General features: G+C 42.3%; 1 long non-coding RNA gene across 1 annotated transcript in view; it reads left to right on the top strand.

The window, feature by feature from the left end:
- Positions 1 to 772: 772 nt before the first annotated feature.
- LOC132251190 (uncharacterized) overlaps positions 773 to 20,116 on the top strand; it is an 86,914-nt gene continuing 67,570 nt past the window's right edge. Inside the window, exon 1 of the long non-coding RNA XR_009463082.1 lies at positions 773 to 871. This is a non-coding gene — a long non-coding RNA (uncharacterized LOC132251190). The remainder of the gene's footprint in view (positions 872 to 20,116) is intronic.

The raw sequence follows: 20,116 nt of genomic DNA, 5'->3' as shown, positions 1-20,116 counted from the left end.
ATGCAAACATGATTCAGAAGATGAGTCTGGAAATGTTATATAGGAATCCATAGTGTTAAAGACATTCTGACCTATTGTAGTCTGAGGTCCTTGCAACAGAAGAAGTACTCCAGTATTTTTCTGTAGTAAAAAAAAAAAAAGAATGAAAACTAGGAGCTGGGATTTTCCGAGGGGTACCTTGCTTCTATCAAGTGGTATCTCAAGCCTAAAAAGGTTGAGAACAACTGTTTATTTCTGTTCCCTCCATACCAGAGGCTCTGAGGGACCTCATTTCTCCACATAATGGGGACTCCCATGCCTTCTTCTCCTATGACAAGATCTCCCTGTAGCCCTCTATTTCCTCTTATTTTTTATAGCAGTGGGTCTGTTTGCCTTCATTCCTCCCTCCACCATAGCAGATTCTCCAGTATCTCCCCACCAGGATTCTGCATCTTCCTTTCTCCCTTCCCCTATCTCCCCCACATAGTAGGCACTTTGTAGATGCCTCTTCCAACCTATCCCATTGACCCTTCCCCCACCATTAGTATTTGTCTGGGAGATAAGTCATTCAGGGTGTCAAGTCATTAAAGGTATTGGGAGGATAAGTAAAGATGAGACAGTGGTATTGTTATGCTGAAAAGTGTTAATGGGTGCAGCAGCTACTTGTTTGATCTATAGACAATTACAGAGGTGCTTGAAGCTGTGTTTGTGCCAAACAGATGGCAAGGACTTCATGTGTTCCTCATTTTCTAATTTCCCCCTAATCAATAAGGTTCTGGCCACAGATACTTAGAATATTCCCTAACATTTTGGACTTGCTTAGATTATTGTGGCACAGATGGAGAGGGACTCTCAAACTGAGCATTAGAGTTTCACAAGTTGAGCTGAAAAGGTGAGGCCTTGAGTCATTGGAGGGCTTGAAGGATCTAAAAAGGAAACTACCGGTTCAGTAGGTACTTGACTTGAGTTTCTGTTGAATTAATTGATTTGTTTTGTCTGAGTCTATTGTGTATTTCTCAGTCTTTAGTTACTCATTATTTTTTGAGTGACTAATGACTCAATAAATGCAAATCCTGGGAAAACATTTTTCCAAAGAAAAATTGTTTGAGAGCTGCTTGTTCTTTGCTGTCAAAAGCTGTGCTGTCAGCAGATGTGCTTGTCAGTTGCTGTCTATTGTGAATGCACTTTTTAATTAATGAAATCTTCCTTCCCAATATTAGACTGTGTTTCTGCTACATTTGTGAGCTAAAACCTGGATTTGGACTGCTGTTTGTGATTAACAGGCAGAAGCTCCATAAAGTCAGCTAAAGGTCTAAACAATAAGACTTTTTAAAGTTTTTCTCCCCTCCAAACATGCATGTGCATCAGGGGTTGCCTATTGGAAACAATGAGTCTTTATGCAAAGTTTGCAGCATTCATACTCAGAGACTGACTAAATAATGGACTTTCACCTTTCCTTGCTCTCTCTTCCCCTCCCTTCTGTTTGGACTCATCAGGTCATGTGTAATGACTAGCTCTGGTATTTTGTGTTTCGGAGGCTGCATCTTTATCAAACCAGTTAAAGGTATTCTCCTGGTCATATAGTAGGAGTGCTTAAGCTTTCGCTAGTCATAATCTGGCTGTTACTGATTCATTAAGACAAATCAAAATTTAATTGCAGGATATCTTTAAAATTGCTACAATGAATCAGAGAAGAGTATGAGAGGTGGTGTGTCAGATGCAGTCTATCTATATATACATCCTGTAACCAGAATGTCTTCTAGAGGGACTGTCTACATAGTCTCTGATGGAGCAGAGCAGAGCAAACCATTGAAACCAGTTTCTTTATCTCTTAAAGAGACAGGCAAATGGCATCAGGTGCCTTTCACCCACTATCTCGCAGCAAACCTTAGTGAGCTGTGGCAGTGTTGTGACCATTTCCCGGTCCTTCAGTGACATATGGGAAATGAATGGTTGGTCTCCATTCAGCAGCAATGGCAGCACAGGCTTCTCTCATCCTAATTCAATATTTTTTACAGGCATTATATGTACTTTAAAAATATAATTCCTGTTAGTACAACAAATATTGGAAATGAAGCAATGTCACCGGGCCCTAACCAAAGAGTTAATAGCTTGGTGTTTTGTTTATTAAACAAAATGCCTGGAAGAAAACTACCTTTTCTGGCACTTTTTCCATTCTGTAAAATGCTTCTTCTACATACCAGCTGTTCTATCTACCCAGTGACATATCTAACAGCTTGTCTTTGCAGGAATGCTCAAGAAAGCTAATTCAGAGTATTTTTTAAAAAGTTTATATACTCATATTTTGGGGGGGGGGAAGTGCCCTTAATTAAATTTAGCTTGTTTCACTTCAGAAGTGAATTGCAATAAATTGAATTAAGGCTACTTTAAGTCTGAATATGAGTTTCCACACTGGGGTTTAATGCAGTTTAATCCTATGTAAATTCACACTTTAAAAATAAATTTTTTTAGTTCATTTAGAATAATTTTCTTGGATATCCTTATGTAGAAAAGCCTTGATATTTATCTGCTGGGGAACTTCTGGGTATTTCTTGAAACACAGTTGTTGTCTACATGGAAACCTTGTTATGCCTGACAGCAAAGCCTTCAACTGTGCGGGCTGCTTGCTAAGCTGGAACCAATGTAGGCACAACTGCAAAGTACAGTAGGTGGGCTAAGTATTATTTTCACTTAGCAGGGCTAGTTAGCTGGCCCAAAAGACTGCACAGACACAGTGCTGTAGCAGTGACGTTTGGCACCTGGGGCAAAGCCCACAGCAGTAGCCTGCCCTCACCCTGCACACAGATCTGGGGGGCACACCCCCCATGCTTGCCCAGGAGCGCATGCAGTGGTGGGAGTCACCCTTCCCCCATCCCCACACCCACCAAATGAGCTGCTCATGCTTCTGTCCTGTGCCCCATCCCAGCTGGGCAGTGCCTGTTGGCACCCCTTTGCTTTGGTGCTCTCCCCGCCACCCTTTCTCCAGCACCACACAGACATATCTATACTACTTCTGTGTTAGGTGGAAGCCAATCTGGCTATAGGCCTGTACTATATTTAATTTCAGGTTAAGATGCTACAGTCAACATTGCAACCTACTCTTCATAATTTGAAACTGCTGCAGCATCAGCTTGCAGGAGTGTAGGATAATGGTAGTATTGCAAAAGAACAGAAATTTCATGGCTTCTCATCATTTTTCCCTTTCTGTGTAATTTGAGCGAGTAAAATCTATACTGACTGTATCCCTTGTCCAGGAAAGCCTATGCTGAGAATGGAATATTCTTCTTCCACTCAGTGTCTGTCCTTTGCAGAGAGTGGAATTTAAGCTGAAGTAATAAAAGCACCGGAGTGAGTACTAGAAAAAATCAGTCAAGTCCCAAATGAGAAAGTCAATATATTTCTACCAGGAGCAGAATGCAGTAAACTCCTTTCTATTTTGGTGGCAGAAGCAACTATCATGCTATGTACTTTTACTAGAAACACTGCATGACATTTTTAATTTAATCTTGTTAGTATTTCTCTCTCATGAGATAAATACATCCTTTATAAACCTCTTTAACCACCATCAATCAGTCACCTGAAAATGTCTTTTAACTGATAAACTACTTAAACTAAGCCCAAGTAATCAGTTTAAAGTTAAGGCTTGACTTGTACCATAAAACTTTTTTGGTGTGCATATGGACAGAGGGGGGAAGCTGCTCAGCCTTTCAGCTTTATGAGCTGATTCAAACTCCTGGATAATCACTGAGCCTCATGCTTTTTCCTTCCCCCTCCTCCAGCGATGACTGGAAACAAAGGTCTTTAGGGCTGCCTACCCCAGACACCAGAACTCTGAGTACTTACTTGATTGGAGATCAAAAGTGCCTTCTAAACAGTTTATCACTTGAACAAATACTCTGCAGTTCAAACTGGGTTTACAAGTCAAACAGTTCAGCAATTTCTTCTACCCCATGGTCTTTGGCAGAGGCTGTTGGACAACCATTCTGTGAAATTATGCCATAACTTTGACATGGAGTCCATCCATGCATTTGGAGAGCAAATGTGTACATTCCATTCACTATCCTTTTCCTTGAAAGAAAACGGCATCCCTGTGTTTTGGAAAGGGCACAGATTGGGAGTTGAGGCCTGGGTTCCATTGCTTGTACAACTAGTGGGCTGATTGGCCACCTCAAGCAAGTTACTTTGTCTCTCTCTTGTCCATATGCACAACAGAATTGACAGCTTTGAAGGCACTTTGCAGACCATAGAAGAAATTTGCTATGTGTATAGATTTTACTTTTATGCATCACTACCAAGTCAGGTGAATAAAGTAATCTATCTTTTAAATGTGGTTTTGCAGATTCCCCCTATTAATAAGCTTTTTGTGCTCAAAGCTGTTTTCAAAACAGTCTGGCACCAGATTGAAGAGTCCTAATGTTGTGCTAGCAAGTGCATAGATCAGGTTAGTGTCCAAAATGCTTTCCAGGCCAGAGCTCTTCCAACTGTTCCTCATTTTGTGTTCGCAATAATTTAATCTAAAGTGTTGTTCATTGTGTAAGGGCTTCCTCTAGTCTTTTTTTTTTATACAGGATCCTATACTGTGCTCATCAACCAGATTATCTGAGCAACTTCTGATAATACATTGAGTGATATGACTAACATCAGTCACATGTCTGTTTTCTCACTTGTTTCCCTGGAGAAATAGATGCATCTAGGATGAGTGTCTTGTTTTACATGAACTTGGGGTTGCTTGGTTTTTTTCCCCTTCTTTTTGTTGCTGTGTGTTTGTTAGAGAAGGCAAAACTAATTGCCTCAGATAAATTCCTTTAAATAAAATTTGAGTACCAATACCCAACTTGGGTACAACATTACATTCTGGGATTTGGCTACAAAAAAGAACTTGTAAAACTGTTTCTATATGGATATTTTATCCGCCCAGGCCTTGACATGATCCTTTGTGAAGGGATCTGGTAGAGCAAACCCGTTTCTTCCCTCTTTGCATTGTTACATAGGGCGAGTAGTTCCCTCACTTATGGGAAAGAGTGCAGGGTCCACTCCTAAGCTGGGTGGATCCCTGAAAATCCCTGGGAGGTGCAAGCCATCCTCCCTGCACTCTGGCAAGGTAAGAATTTCTAAGGTGAGGTCTGCTTTTTCTTTCCTTACTTAGTTTCTTACTTAATTACTAACATACAACTTGACCCCAGTGGTCTATCCTTCCTCTTCTGGTCCTGTTTCTCATGCATACAGTCTCCAATCCATGCATACAGTCTTTCAAGAATAAGGGTAGATGTGTGGAGGTGAGTAGGCTCCTACTCTTCAATAAGAGTATAAGCCTCCTGTCTGTAGACTGAGGAGGATGACTTGGATCTAGAAGTATTCTTTCTAAATTAATTTTTGGGAGTTGGAGGGTAAGGAAGGTTCTCTGAATTTTGAGTGCCAGGATAAGATTTAGACATACAAAAAACTAGAACTCTTGTCTCTTGGTTCCAAAATGATACCTTTTATTAGATCAACTGGAAAGATGGTCTAAGGATAAGATGTAAGCATGCTTTGACTTGTCTTTCAACACCTTCACCTTTTGTTAAATCATATCAAACCTTAAAAATAATTGAATATCTTATTTTAATTACTTACTTTGATAGCAAATTGATTTTTGTTTCTCCAAAAGGTTGCTAAACTAGTCAAATCAAATCTACAGATGAGAAGGATAGATGATGTCAAGGTGGCATTGTTTAATTTCTTTGATTTAATGAGGATGGTGTTATGTACTGCTGGCAAAGGCAAACTATAAAATATATATGTTGTGAAATTCTAACCTAATTTAAATCAATGCTGAAACTCCTATTAAGTAAAGATTTCACCCACATCTCTTATTAGACTTCTCCATGGACTTAGACTATATCTACTACTTACTAGTCAGGAGAGAGGCCATTTTTATGTATATGTTATTGTTGTTTTTATTGAAGTATAATTTACGAGACTGTCATGGACTAGGAGCCCAGAGGTGGTATGCCTCCACTCCCCAAGTTTACACTAAGTAGACTAGACCAGCCAAGAAGGTTTTTCTCGAGTTTGTTTCTGATCTTATTTGGGCAAGTAAAAATTATGGCAATTCCTTCTTTCCTTGATTTTTATTCATTTCTATATTTAACACCAGTATAACATTTATTATTATTTTTGTCACTTGGCTTCCCTTTTTATGTAACATGATAACTGGACATTTCCAGTAAATAAAAAAAATCATGAATTTCAACACACTAGAGAGGAAAAAGTTATGATTATAGAAACTAATTTAAAAATATTAAGTAAGTTAATAATTAGAATGAAAAAGATTTGACATATTAGTCCTAAGTATCTTCTATATCAGGCAGTCCAACTAGTGGCCTATGAGGGGTTAAGTTGCATTCCCCAATTTTTCTCACTACTGTATGGGCTCCCAATCTTTCCTGTAGCTGCTCAACCCTAGTGGTTGAGACACCGCAAAACTACAGGGAGCGGAGGGTGAGCCTGGCATGCAGTACAGGAGGGTTGCAGGGAGTCTCAGGCACATGGTACAGCAGTGGGAAGAGGGTCACAGGCACAAGGTGTAGCAATGTAGGAGGTCACTGAAGTGTGTAGTGGCGGGGTGGTGGGCGGGGAGGGGAGAGTCATAGTCACAGGGTGCAGCAGTGAAAGGGGGCTGGCATCTATGGGGTTTGTGGCCCAGGAAGGCTGTTGCTTATGCTGGTGGCCTATTGGGCATACAGCCCTTGGTTGCTTGGAAGTTGGACACCTCTGTTCTGTACAGTTGTAATTTGATGCATTGATCAGTAACAGCCTATCTAACTGAGCGAATGAGTAGAAACTGGGAGAAGAGGCTTACTGTCTCCCTACAATACTTTCATCATGAAGTGTTATTGACGTCTCTGTGGCGTGGTAGGTAAGTAGAAGCTGTTTATAGATGGCTTCATTCCTTTCATAATTAGGGTTGTCAGAGGGTGGGGTGTGACAGTTACATAATCATTCCCAAAGATGCTCTCAAACAGGAGGGTTTCATCTTCTCTTTCCTTCTGCAAAACATGTATATAGGATGATAGAAGGGGTAGCAATATGGCTCATCTCTTAGTGCATTCACTATTACATTGCCACTTACCTGCTGCTAAAACCCAGGCCTCTAACTTGTCTCAGTCTAGAAACAGATGTTGTTTTGCTACAGCATCAGGCATGTCAAGATATGTCTGTTTTTGTTGATCAATTGGATCAGCCGTGCTGGGACATCCCCCTCCCAGGGTTTCAGGGGCTCAATCCTGTGGGACAACTGCCCTGAGTGCCGACCCCTGACCCAGGGTGCAGCAGCTTGAAAGCATGCCCCAATAGTCCCCTGCAAGGGATTCCCAGGGTTCCTGTTCAATGTGCCTTGTCTTCTTCCTGATTTGCCTTGTAGTAGACCAGAACATTACTACTATTCCTTCACTCCTTAAATTTACCCAGATCTGTTGATCACATCCTCTTGGGGGAGGTATACAGATTCTTGACATACAGTACAATTCAGTGTCCTTTACTTCCTGCATCTGTCCTCCTAGGAAAAAAAAATCTGTCTCTGAATATTCCAGTAATGGAAATTGGGATAATATAATGTGCACCTCTCTCCCGCTCTCTCTCTTTTTTTGCCTATTATGACTTACAGTTTGCCTTGCTTGTTACCAATCTTGGTTTATAGATACTGAAGATACTTGCAGACTGCTCTGCTGTTTTCCCTTTGGCATCATTTTAGCCCTATTGCAGTTCACCTTTTCTTCTCCAGAATTAAGTTATTTCTCTAGACTCTAATTGTATATTTGGTACCTAATTTTTCCTGTCATTCCCTCATAGGACTTAGTTTAAAGTCTGCTCAACTGCTTAGCCAAATGGGGCACGTCCACACGAACGCACACGTGTGTCTTGCCCCACCTCAAAGCCCTTTGAGGTGGGGCAACAGGCACGTGCGGGAACAAAAAAATGTTCAGCGCAGGGAGAAAATTAGACCCCTGGATATCCAGGGGTCTAAAAAAATTGAAGTTTAAAAAAGCAGAGGAGGGCAGAGTCCCGGACCATGCCCTGAGGCTACCGGAGGGTGGGTCCTTCATGGAGATGTTCTGGCTGCCAGAGCATTTCTATGGTTGGCTCCTCACCCTGGTGCTGAAACATGTGGCCTGCCAGGCCACAGGTTTCGGCACCAGGGCTCCGGTGCCGGTGAGTAACGGGTTGCGGGGGCTGGAGGAGGGGAGAGGGGACCATGGGGGGGGAACACCTGACAGCCCTGCCCTGGCCGACCCTTCCCCCCGCCAGCCCCCCTGGGGCCCGACCCCTGTCCTGGCTGGCCCCACTCCCCCAAACCCCCCCCAATCTGTGTCCCCCCTACCCCATAATTAAAAAAAACAAACAAACAAGCCCCCCAGCACTTATCAGCAGTTGGAGCTGCCATCCGGCTGACGGGGTCCTGCCTGCAGAGTGCAGGGCAGGGTGAGAGCCCCAGTGGCTCCAGCTTGGGCCCTGCTGCCCCCCCGCCCTGGCTGCCCTGTGCTGCCTGGGGGGTTCTTCCAGGAGGCCCTGGAGCCCCCCACCCCTGCTTCTAAGGTAAGCAGAGGCTTTCTTTTTTTTTTTCCATTTTTTTTCCTGGGTGTTTTTTTTTTTAAAGTGAGGGTGCCTGCGGTTGTGGGGGTAGCCACGGGGATCTGGGGGTGCAAGTTGGGGGGTGGGGCTGGATGGGGCAGCCATTTTGGAGCCTGGGGGAGCGGGGGTGGGGGTGGGTGGGGCAGCCACTGGGGGGGCTGCAGCAGCTGGTGGGGGATGGGGCCAGGTGGGGCAGCAGTCAGGGGGCTGGGGTGGGGCATGTGGGCCTTGCGGGGGGCAGCTGAACCCCTTGTGTGGGGGCCATCGCTCTGTGGGAGGGCAGCAAAATATTTATTCATGAAAGCTGTATTTAAAGTTCACTTTATTATTATGATAAGAGACTTGCTTTAACACTGTAGATATATCAATAAAATATTGTCCAACTAATCGCTGTCTCTGTCTCACTCTCTCTTTATAGTGGTCTTTTGTTTTACATGTGGAGAAACATGGATTTTGGAGTATTTTATAGAGTGACTTTGGGATTTTTTTTTATCAGGGATTTTTCAGTTTTCCAATAGGAAACACCAGAATTCCTGCTGGGGAGGCCAGTGGCAGGACCCTGCCTGCTCAGAGCTGGCACCCTGGACCCAGCTGGCTGCGGCTGACCTCCTGGCCAAATGGGGCCAGGAGGACATGCTTTGACAGTTCAAAGCAGGCCACCACACCCAGAACATCTTCCCGGCAATAGCTGCCCAGATAGCCAGGCAAGGGGCACATATGGCAGTAGTGCCACACAAAGGCCAACCCTGCAACCACAGTCCACTGGCCCAGAGGGGCAGATGCCTCTACTGGCTCTGCAGTCCCCATCCGGGTCTGGCAGGTGTGCAGCAGGTCACAGCCAGGCAGCAGCCCCCACTGCCAGACTGCTGCAGTGGGTAGAGGGTGCAGGGAACTCTCAAGGCTGCTTCAGCAGTCCAGCTGGCACAAGGGGTAGTGTCCCAGGTACCAATTGGCTGGGCCTCAGAAGCTCCTGAGAGCGAGTAGCCCTGAGCTACTTGACAGGGTGGCTTTTTATACTGCTGGGGACAACACAGGTGTTGTTCCCAGCAGTATAAAAAGCCACCCCCTGGCTGCAGTATAAAAAGCCACCCCCTGGCTAGCTCCCCCTGGCTGCAGATCCGGGAGAAGCCAGGCAGAGTTATTTTGCCCCAAGTGTCACGATTTGCTGCACACTGAAGTGCATGTCCGAGCATGTGCGCTGAGGCAAAAAGCCCCAGCTCAAACTTGCACTGCTTCTATTTGAGCTACTGCAAGCGCATGTACTTGCATGTGTGGACGCGCCCATAATGTTCAAAGATATACTTTCCAGTCTTTGCTAGATGGATTCTATCTATCCCACCAATCTTTGTCCCCTGACCATCAGACTGTTGTTGATGCCAGATCCCTTATGCTCATACTATAGCTATGATGCAATGCCTGGGTCTTCAGTAGAAAGGTTCAATGAAAATATGACCTGTATATCAAGATTCTTTATTCCATTGTGATTGTCACATTCCTTTGCCATTTAATCCAGTTCTCTGCTATTGCAAGCAACCATATCCTACGATATCCTCCCCTTACCTATCCTTTCATAAATGTATCAAGTTAATTCATTTTTAAATTGACTTGGGTTTCTTCTCCCTACTATTCCTATTAGAAGACTATCCAGGAACTATGCTTTCCTGATGATTAAAAACCCTTTTCTAGGTCCACATTAAACTTCTTAAGTGTCATTTGCTCTTGTGTCAACATTACCCTTTAGTTTAAATGGCTCATCTTCCTTTCTGCTGGTTATCTCCCTGATGCATTTATAGAGAAGTCACATTTCTCTTCTGCCTCTGTTTTGTTAGGCTAACAGTACCAACAGTACTCTATTCTCCTCTTGTCAGACAGACTCTCTCTCTGCACCTGTTCCAGTTTGAATTCATCTTTTTTTTTTTTTTTTTTTAACATGGATGAGCAGACTTGCACAGAGAATTCTAGACAAATCTTTTAATTGGCAATGGCATTAAGATTTTCCTTTCTCTACTGGAAAACAAACGTTGCCTGATGCATTATAAGAACATATTTATTTATTTTTTTTACAACTTCATTAAATTGCTAGCTCATGGTCAGCCTCTGATAGTCCTGGGTGTATCAGTTTTTCTCTTCCTCTGACATTTCTAGTTAAGGAAATCTCAGTTTAAACTGTTAGTCCCTAAATGCATAAATCTGCATTTTGCAGTATTTGCATTTTATCTGATTTCTATTATTCCAGTGCTCAAGATTGTCCAGTTCTTTCTGTGTGATAATCCAGTCATCTGTGTTGACAATGCCTCCCAAGTTTGTGTCAGCAGAGAGTTTAACTAACACATTCCCACTTCTGGTCCCAAACCCAAATATTTAACATTGTGTTTTCTAAATGAATTTCTTGTATCTTATAGTGAGGTAAATGCTTTAATACACAATAAAGATACTGCAGAAGTGTGAGTGACAACTCACACATTTCCTCTCTGACACTAATAAACAATCCTTAGTTTGCTCAGGAAACAGTCATATAACTGGTAAACCAAGAACAGAATAAGGCAGGGTAGAGTTGCACTTATTTAGCCTACAAGGTACAATTTATAAACTTTGGACTAATACGGCTAACCTCTCTCAAGAACAGGATACAGTAACTTGTTTAGAAAATAAGAGACAGATCTCCAACAAATTACAAATATCTATTCTCTCAATATTTTAAAATAGGGGACCCAGTTCTATTGTCCTTACTGGTAGAGTGACCATACCATCCTGGTTTAGTCAGGACAGTCTGGATTTCATGGGTTGCCCCAGTGTCCTGGCTAATTGGTGAAAATTGAAGTAGAAGTTGTAGATTGGCCCACAGTTTCCTGGCCTGGCTCCAGTTGAGCAGTGGCTGGAGGTGGGGGTTGGGCTGGGCAAGGCAGAGTTCCTCCTGCCTGGGGCAGGGATCAACTGAGGTGGGGCAAGGCCAGTGGAGAGCGCTGCTATAAGCATGGGCTGCCCACATGCATGTATGTGTTGTGGAGCGCCCCTTTGACCACAGCACTCTGGGTGGTCAGCCACCCCTGAGGCCAGTCCTGACTAACTCTACTGCGCAAGTTCACCTGCTTGCAGATCAGTGGAGTTGGGACCAGGAAGTGGTCACAGCCACCCGGATCTCAAGTGAGAGCAGGGCTTCCCACGGGGGTAGGATTGAGGTGGCTCAGACTCATGCCCTGAGGGGAGTGGGGTACCTACCCCTCCCTCTGCCCATCCGGCTGCCAGTGGTGACTTGTTTCAGGGGCTCTGGGCTCTGCCCTGGGACTGTGGCCCCTGCTGGCTCCATCCCATCTAGGTGTCACAGACTTGGGGGTGGGGGCAATGTCACAGAATCATAGAAAGTTAGGGTTGGAAGGGGCCTCAAGAGGTCATCTAGTCTAACCCCCTCCTCAAAGCAGGACCACCTCCAACTAGATCATCCCAGCCAAAGCTTTGTCTAGTTGGGTTTTGAAAACATCCAAGGTTGGAGCTCCCACCATCTCTCTGGGTAACTTGTTCCAGTGTTTTTACTACCCTTCTAGTAAGAAAATTCTACCTAATATCTAACCTAAACTTCCCTTGCTGCAACTTTTTGACTGTTGCTCCTTGTTCTGTTATCTGCCACCACTGAGAAAAGTCTAGCTGCATCCTCTTTTTCAACCCCCCCCAACACCACCCTTTAGGTAGCTTAAAGTCTGCTATTAAATCCCCCCATAGTCTTGCTTGCAAGAATGTTGTGGGAGACCTGTATCAAAAGCCTTGCTAAAGTCTAAGTAGACCACATCCACCAGTCTCCCCGCATACACAGAGCCAGTCACCTCATCATAGAAGGCAATAAGGCTGGTCAGGCATGACTTGCCTATGGTGAATCCATGCTGACTCTTCCTTATCACTTTTTGTCCTGCAAGTGCTTAGAAATGGTTTCATTGTGGATCTGCTCCATGATTTTTTCCAGGGACTGAGGTGAGGCTGACTGGTCTGCAGTTCCCCAGATCCTCCTTCTTCCCTTTCTTAAATATAGGCACTATGTTTGCCCTTTTCCAATCATCCAGGACCTCTCCTGATAGCCATGAGTTTTCTTAGACGATGGCCAAGGGCTCTGCAATCACATCAACCAACTCCTTCAGCACCCTTGGGTGCTTCCCATCTGACCCCAGGGACTTGTACATGTCCAACTTTTCTAGGTAGTCCCTAACCTGTTCTTTCAGCACTGAGGTCTGCTCACCTACTCCCCAAAATGAGCTGCCTGGTGCAGTAGTCTTGGAGCTGACTTTGCCAGTGAAGATTGAAGCAAAAAAGGCATTGAGCACTTCATCCTTTTCTGCATCTTCTGTCACAAGGTTGCCTCTCCCATTCAGTAAGGGACCCACACTTTCCCTGATCTTCCTCTTGCTACTGACATACTTGTAGAAACTCTTCTTGTTACCCTTCACATCCCTTGCTAGCTGCAACTCCAGTTGTGCTTTGGCCTTCCTGACTTCATGCCTGCATGCCCGAGCAATGCTCTTATATTTTTCCCTAATTGTCTGTCCACGTTTCCACTTCTTATAAGCTTCCTTTTTGTGATTTTAATTTACCAAAAAGTTCCCTGCTAAGCCAAGCTAGTCATCTGCCGTACTTGCTAGTCTTCCTGCACATTGGGATGGTTTGTTTCTGCACTCTCAGTAAGGCTTCTTTAAAGTACAGCCAGCTCTTCTGGACTCCTCTCCTTGTCAGACTGGCTTCCCAGGGGATTCTGCCCATGAGTTCCCTAAGCAAGTCAGTCTGCTTTTCTGAACTCCAGGGTCTTTACTCTGCTGCTCTCCGTGCTTCCTTTCTTCAGGATCCTGAACTCAATCATCTCGTGGTCACTGTTGCCCAAGTGGCCATTCACTACTACATTCCCCACAAATTCTTCCCTGTTTGTGAGCAGCAGGTCAAGAAGGGCATGCCCCCTGTTGGCCTCTTCAACACTTGCACCAGGAAGTTGTCCCCAGTACTCTCCAAAAACTTCCTGAATTGCCCTGTGCACTGCTGTATTGCCCTCCCAGCAGATGCCAGGGGGATTGAAGTCCCCCATGACAACCAGGGCCTGCGATTGGGAAACTTCTGCTAGTTATTTGAAGAAAACCTCATCCACCACTTTCTCCTGATCTGGTGGCCTATAGCAGGCCCCCACCATGACATCACCCTTGTTGCTCTCCCCTCTGACTCTAACCCAGAGACTCTCAACAGGCCTATCTCCAGCTTCATACTGGAGCTCTGAGCAATCATATGGCTCTTTTACATAAAATGCAACTCTTCCTCCTCTTCTCCCCTGCCTTTCCTTCCTGAACATTTTGTATCCATCCATGACAGTGCTCCAGTCATGCAAGCTCCCACCAGGTCTCTGTTATTCCAGTCACGTCATAGTTCCGTGATTGTGCAAGGATTTCCAATTCTTTCTGCTTGTTTCACAGGCTCTGTGCATTTGTGTACAGGCACCTGAGATAACTAGTTGATTGCCCTGATTTCTCAGGAAGTACGAGAGCACCTCCCCTGTTGCCCCTTCCTGCTTGCTCTTCCACCAGGTCTCCCACTTCCCCATGTACCTCAGGACTTTGGTCTCCATCCCCCAGCCAACCTAGTTTAAACCCCTCCTCACTAGGTTAGCAAGCCTGTCTGCAAAGACACTCTTCTCTCTCCTCTTCAGTTGGATCCCATCTCTCCCCAGCAATCCTTGAAACAACATCCCATAGATTTCCTTAAAAATAATATGATCATCCTATTTATTGGCACAAAGCAACCGCTGAGATTTGAAACTCATGAGGGATGTGTGTAACTTACAAACATTGACAGTGGGATGTTTTCGGAGCACCGATTTGGGACTTTGTAAAATCTAAACCAATCAGTTTCTTTCTTCATCAGTCTGTATAACATGCAGTCATAGAAGTGACTGCCTTCTATGTTGAGATGACTGGCTCTGTGGATGCAGGGAAAGCAGTGGTTATAATATACCTTGAATTTAGCAAGGCTTTTGATATGGTCTCCCATAGCATTCTTGCAAGCAAGTTGAGGAAATATGGGCTGGATAAATGAACTGTCAGGTGGATAGAAAACTGGCTGGAGCATCGGACTTAGAGAATAGTAATCAGTGGCTTGATGTCTAGCTGGCAGCCAGTCTCAAGTGGAGTGCCCTAGGGGTTGTTCCTGGGGGCAGTTCTGTTCAATGTCTTCATCAACGACCTGGAAGATGGCATAGAGTGCACCCTCAGCAAGTCTGCAAATGACATCAAGCTGAGAGGGGTAGTAGTAGATGCACTGTGGGGTAGGGCTAGGATTCAATGTGACCTAGACAAATTGGAGGATTGGGCCAAAAGAAATCTCATGAGGTTTACAAGGACAAGTGCAAAGTCCTGCTCTTAGGACAGAAGAATCCCATGCACTGCTACAGGCTTGGGACCCACTGGCTAAGCAGCAGTCCTGGAGAAAAGTACTTGAGGTTAACAGTAGACAAGAAGCTGGATAAAAGTCAACAGTATGCCCTTGTTGCCAAAAAGGCTAACAGCATACTGGGCTGCATTAGTAGAAGGGTTGCCAGCAGATGAAGGGAAGTAATTATTCCCCTCTATTTGGCACTGGTGAGGCCACATCTGGAGTACTGGATGCATTTACACAAGATGCTAACCGCACAGTAGCTAAATAATACTGCACAGTAGCACATCACAGCACCAACAGTGCTAATACATTTCTGTGCAGTGTTATTACACTACTGCACAGTAGTGTACTAAAATGGTGTTTGTCAGTGCTATTGCACTGTAACTCCAGTTACTGAACATTTATTTAGTACTTGATTATACTTGTATAATTAACTACTAAATAAATGCGCAGTAACAACTACACAGTAGCATCTCAAGTAGATGCGCCCACTGTATCCATTATTGGGGCCCCCTACTACAGGAAGGATGTGGACAAATTGGAGAGAGTCCAGTGGAGGGCAGCAAAAATGGTTATGGGACTGGGGCACATGACTCATGAGGAGAGGCTGAAGGAACTGGGCTTATAAGTCTGCAGAAGAGAAAACTAAGGGGGGATTTTATAATAGCCTTTAACTATCTGTAGTGGGGGTCCAAAGAGGATGGAACTAGACTGTTCTTGGTGGTGACAGATGACAGAACTAGAAGCAACAGTCTCAAGTTGCCACAACAGAAGTTTAGGTTGGATATTAGGAAAAACTCTCTCCCTAGGAGGGTGGTGAGGCACTGGAATGAATTACCTAGAGAGGTTGTGGAATCTTCATCTTTGGGGATTTTTAAGGCCTGGCATTTCAGCCAATGCTTTGGCAAGATCTAGTTGGGGATGGTCCTCCTTTGATCAGGAGGTTGGACTAGATGACCTCCTGAGGTCCCTTCCAACCCTAATTTCCTATGGTTCTAAAGTGGAAATAGTGGTCTGACTTGCTTATGTGACAATATGGGAGAAGTTAAAATGCCATCACTTTTACTAAGGGTAAAAACCTGGGTTCTCCTGAAACTTCTGGCAAAACTCCCATTGACTTGAGTCGTGCCTAACAGTGTTTTCTGTGAACTGCATGAATCATTATAGTGAGCTATGGAGGCAATTTGTTTGTTTCTTCTATAAGCAAATGCTTTTGCAAAGTTTAGTATTGTATTGAGCATGAATAACCTAACCATTTTTCCTAGCTATTCTATACAGTTGTGAACCCATCATCCTTTTTGTATACTATACATATTTCCCTGAGGTATAGTATAGTTCCATCCAGGAAGAGCACACATCAACTGCTGAAATTTCCTTAGCCTGACAAAGGATTTTTGAACCCGAAAGCTTGCTTAATAACTATTCTCCAACTATTTGGGTTGGTCTAATAAAAGATATCAAATTCACCCAAGGAACCTTGTCTGCCTCAGGTATAGGTGAGACATTCTGAGGTCAAAATTCGAAACCAGATTGGGAAGGCAGAAGAGAGAGAGTTCCTGAAAGTCCACTCTGTGTAAAATTCCATAAATTCTAATGAATCTGTTTGGTGTTATAGGAAAAACCCAACCTATTTCTACATTTGTAGTACTTTATAGATGCATTCAACACATTAACCATTTTTCTGTAATGGTAAAGAAGTCTTTGCTTTATGTAATGCAAACCTACAATATGTTTGTATGCATACATTTACTGTTGGCTTACAACAGTACCCCAAGGAGTGGTACAAATAAGATAAAATATTGGTTTAAATCTCAGAAAATGGCTAGAAATGCGTCAAATTCTACATGTATACAACGAGAAGATGCAATAAACAATAGCTTACTACTCCCAAAGAGAATTTTGTGGAAAGTCTATGAGATTTGAATTCTAAACTAAAACTAATATGACCTTCAGCAAATGACTTCAGCTTCAAACACCTGGTTTTGAAGCACAGAACCACCTGTGCCATGTTAAACATGAGAGGAAGGAAGTACAGTATATAAGGTAAAAAGTACAGGGTGAGGTAATGTGATGTATCCCTTAGGTCAAACAAGAGGCTGTTTGTAAATGACCCCTTCTGAGGCAGACGTATGACTTCCCAAGATTGGAGCATTCTACAAAGGGATGCATAAATAGCAGTTGTTCACAGCAAGGGTTATACTATATGGCTATTAGGGTGAATAGAAGCAACTCATTTCTTGCCAATGACAGGAAGTAAGGTCAAGTAAAGATAACAGGTCTTTGAATTAGAGGTTTTCAAAATATTAGTCTTATACTTTCAGTGTGGAACTGGATGATTTGGTTCCCTTTAAAATATCATGATTCTGAACTTTACTCATAGCTAGATAAACTAATTAAAAAAAATCCTAGTAACCAGTTTTGCTTGCTCTAAAAGGCAATGCCTTTATAACAATCCTATTCACAGTCTGAATGTAAATAATTTTTAAAATGGTGCTGAGGTTACACATTAGCAGTAAATGGTTATGTATTAAACACTAAGATGTTTTAGAGAAATTTACTTCTTTTTATAGTAAATTTTGTTTGTGGTTGTTTGTTTGTTTTAACATCCTAGGTGTTTCAGGTAAAAAAATCATTTCAGAAAGATCTAAATGAAATATTCAATCCTTATGAAGTATAACAGTAACTGACTAGCACTATGGAGCATAACTAAAAGCTTGAAATAACGCATTTTTATTAAAAAAACAAAAAAGCAAACATGCATGCCGCTAATATGTAAGGTGGACTTGTGTTCCTTATTTATATATATTTTTAAGGTTTCATATGCATCCCCAGGATGCATGGAAACTGTTTTAGGCACATGGTAGACTGCCTCTTCCCAAATGGAGTTTGGTAACATAAAATCAATATTTACTCTTGTAAACTGCCTACGAGAACATCGCCTTCCAGCTTCTACTCCTATTAATCTTAGCAAACACAAGCTTTTGAATGAACCATCCTGGTTTGATAGGGAGTTATTTACAGATGTTAAAAATAATCCCCCATTGCCTCTACTTGAGCTATTATAATTGTTATAGGTTCTCTCAAGGCCTCTGAAGACTTTTTTCCCTGTCATTATTATTTTTTTTAATGCTAATTCAAATAAACATATGAAACTAAACCACAAAAAATGAAATTCTGATCATACTAAGCCTTTATGCCTGGCCAAGGTAAAGATGAAATGCATATCATAATGCTGCAGGGGTTTAGGTTGTAGCCATGTTGGTCTAAGGACATAGGCAGACAAGGTTCCCTGGGTGAATTTGATATCTTTTATTAGACCAACCCAAATGGTTGGAGAATAGTTATTAAGCAAGCTTTCGGGTTCAAAAACCCTTCGTCAGGCTAGGGAAGTTTCAGCAGTTGGTGTGTGCTCTTCATAATGTTGTGAACTCAAGATTAAGTTTATATACTCATTTTGTTTGTTTTATTTTAACTCTGATGTCTTTGATTGGTTTTGAAGTCTCTTCAATTTTTGTTGTTGCTTAATTCAATTGTTTAAAATGAAGACACGTAAAAACATTAAAATTCCAACATAAGAGGCAGTATATTTTCTTACTGCCTCTTAATAAACTAATGGCTTCCATAAATTTTGTGTTGACTAAAAATATTAAATATAATCAGAACTAAAATAATATGGCAAATATTTGGTAGGGGTGTATTGGCTGAGTGATATTTTTGATTTGTTATATGTTTTAATCTTACAGAGTCTCTTTTTAGGAAAGTTATACTTAAGTGTCACCTTACCCCATGACCTTATTAACCAAGTTTATGATAAAATGTACTACATTCATTTTTGTTCTGGAATTTGTTTGTGTGCTTATTTCTTGCAATATATATATAAGAAGTATTTTTAAAAAGGGAATATAAGTTCTTGTCTTTCACTTTGCAAGAGAGGGTCAAAATGTTGGCATCTTCTTGACAGCCATTAACATGTGTTAGGTGCTCCAGAGAAGAGATTAAACATCCTTTCACATTATCCCTTAATCATAGGCAATTTCCTTGATGAGGGAGTTTCATACCTTTCATGGAGATGTCAAAATGACCATCTAAATGGGTCAGTTGCAAGACAAGGGGAAAAAAGTTCACACACATGTGTTCCCTTTTTAATGCTCTAGCATCTTCTTTAAAAGGATAAAAAGTACAGTATATTTCCTTGTGGGTTTTTGTATTTAAGTGAAAATTTCTTTTATATTTCTATGTCTTTATTGTTAACTTATTGTCAAATAATTTAGTTAATTGGGAAAATATCAGGACCATATGACCAAAGTCTTTGTCTGCACTGAAAATATAGTATTTAAGTATAAGAAACCTGGAATATGCAAACTGGAAAAGCTTATCTGCATCTCTAGGAAATATTCCATGTTGCTGGGTTTTTGGTTGTAGCCATTTTGTGTCAGTCTAAGGACATAGGCAGGCAAGGTTCTTTGAGTAAATGTGATATCTTTTATTAGACCAACTGACTAATATCAGTTGGTCTAATAAAAGATAACACATCTACTCAAAGAACCTTGCCTCTTTAGGAAACAGTCTGCAGTCTATATGACTTGTATAAGTTCCCCCACAAAATAATGGTATTTTTTCTCTTTTTTAAAAACTAGTTGCCATAGAAGCATTGTGTATAAAGTCCCCTTAATTTAACTACTTTTATATACATATATCCCTTTACTTGAGGGGAAAGGTAAGGGACATTGTCTGTAACTTTCCCTGTTTAATTGTTGTTTGGATTAATTAAAGTGGTCACCCTTTTTTTAGGCAGACAAGGAAAAAAAAAAATACTTCCTTGCAAAGAAGTAATGACCTTCCAAATTTACAAACCTGATCACTTTAAAAACTGAAGAGATTTCTGCCAGTTGCCATTTTCTTCCCATTATTTTACAGGCAGAATTAAAAATATATATATTTCATGCTTTGAGGCCAAAAAAGTTGGAGTATAAAGGTTCATTCTGATTGTTCTCTTTCTCCTCCACTGGTAACATGCATGGGGGTGATTAATAAGGTGCCTGTGCCAGAAAGATGGAAAGTTTTGCTGAGTTTGGACCTTGGAGAGTACTCGGCCTTTTTATTGGCTTAGATCAAATGTATTGGAAACTCT

Source organism: Alligator mississippiensis, chromosome 6 (assembly GCF_030867095.1).
Source record: "Alligator mississippiensis isolate rAllMis1 chromosome 6, rAllMis1, whole genome shotgun sequence".
NCBI classification, from domain to species: Eukaryota; Metazoa; Chordata; order Crocodylia; family Alligatoridae; genus Alligator; species Alligator mississippiensis.
Note: the sequence above shows the minus strand (reverse complement) of the source record. Positions and strands in the feature narration are given on the sequence as shown.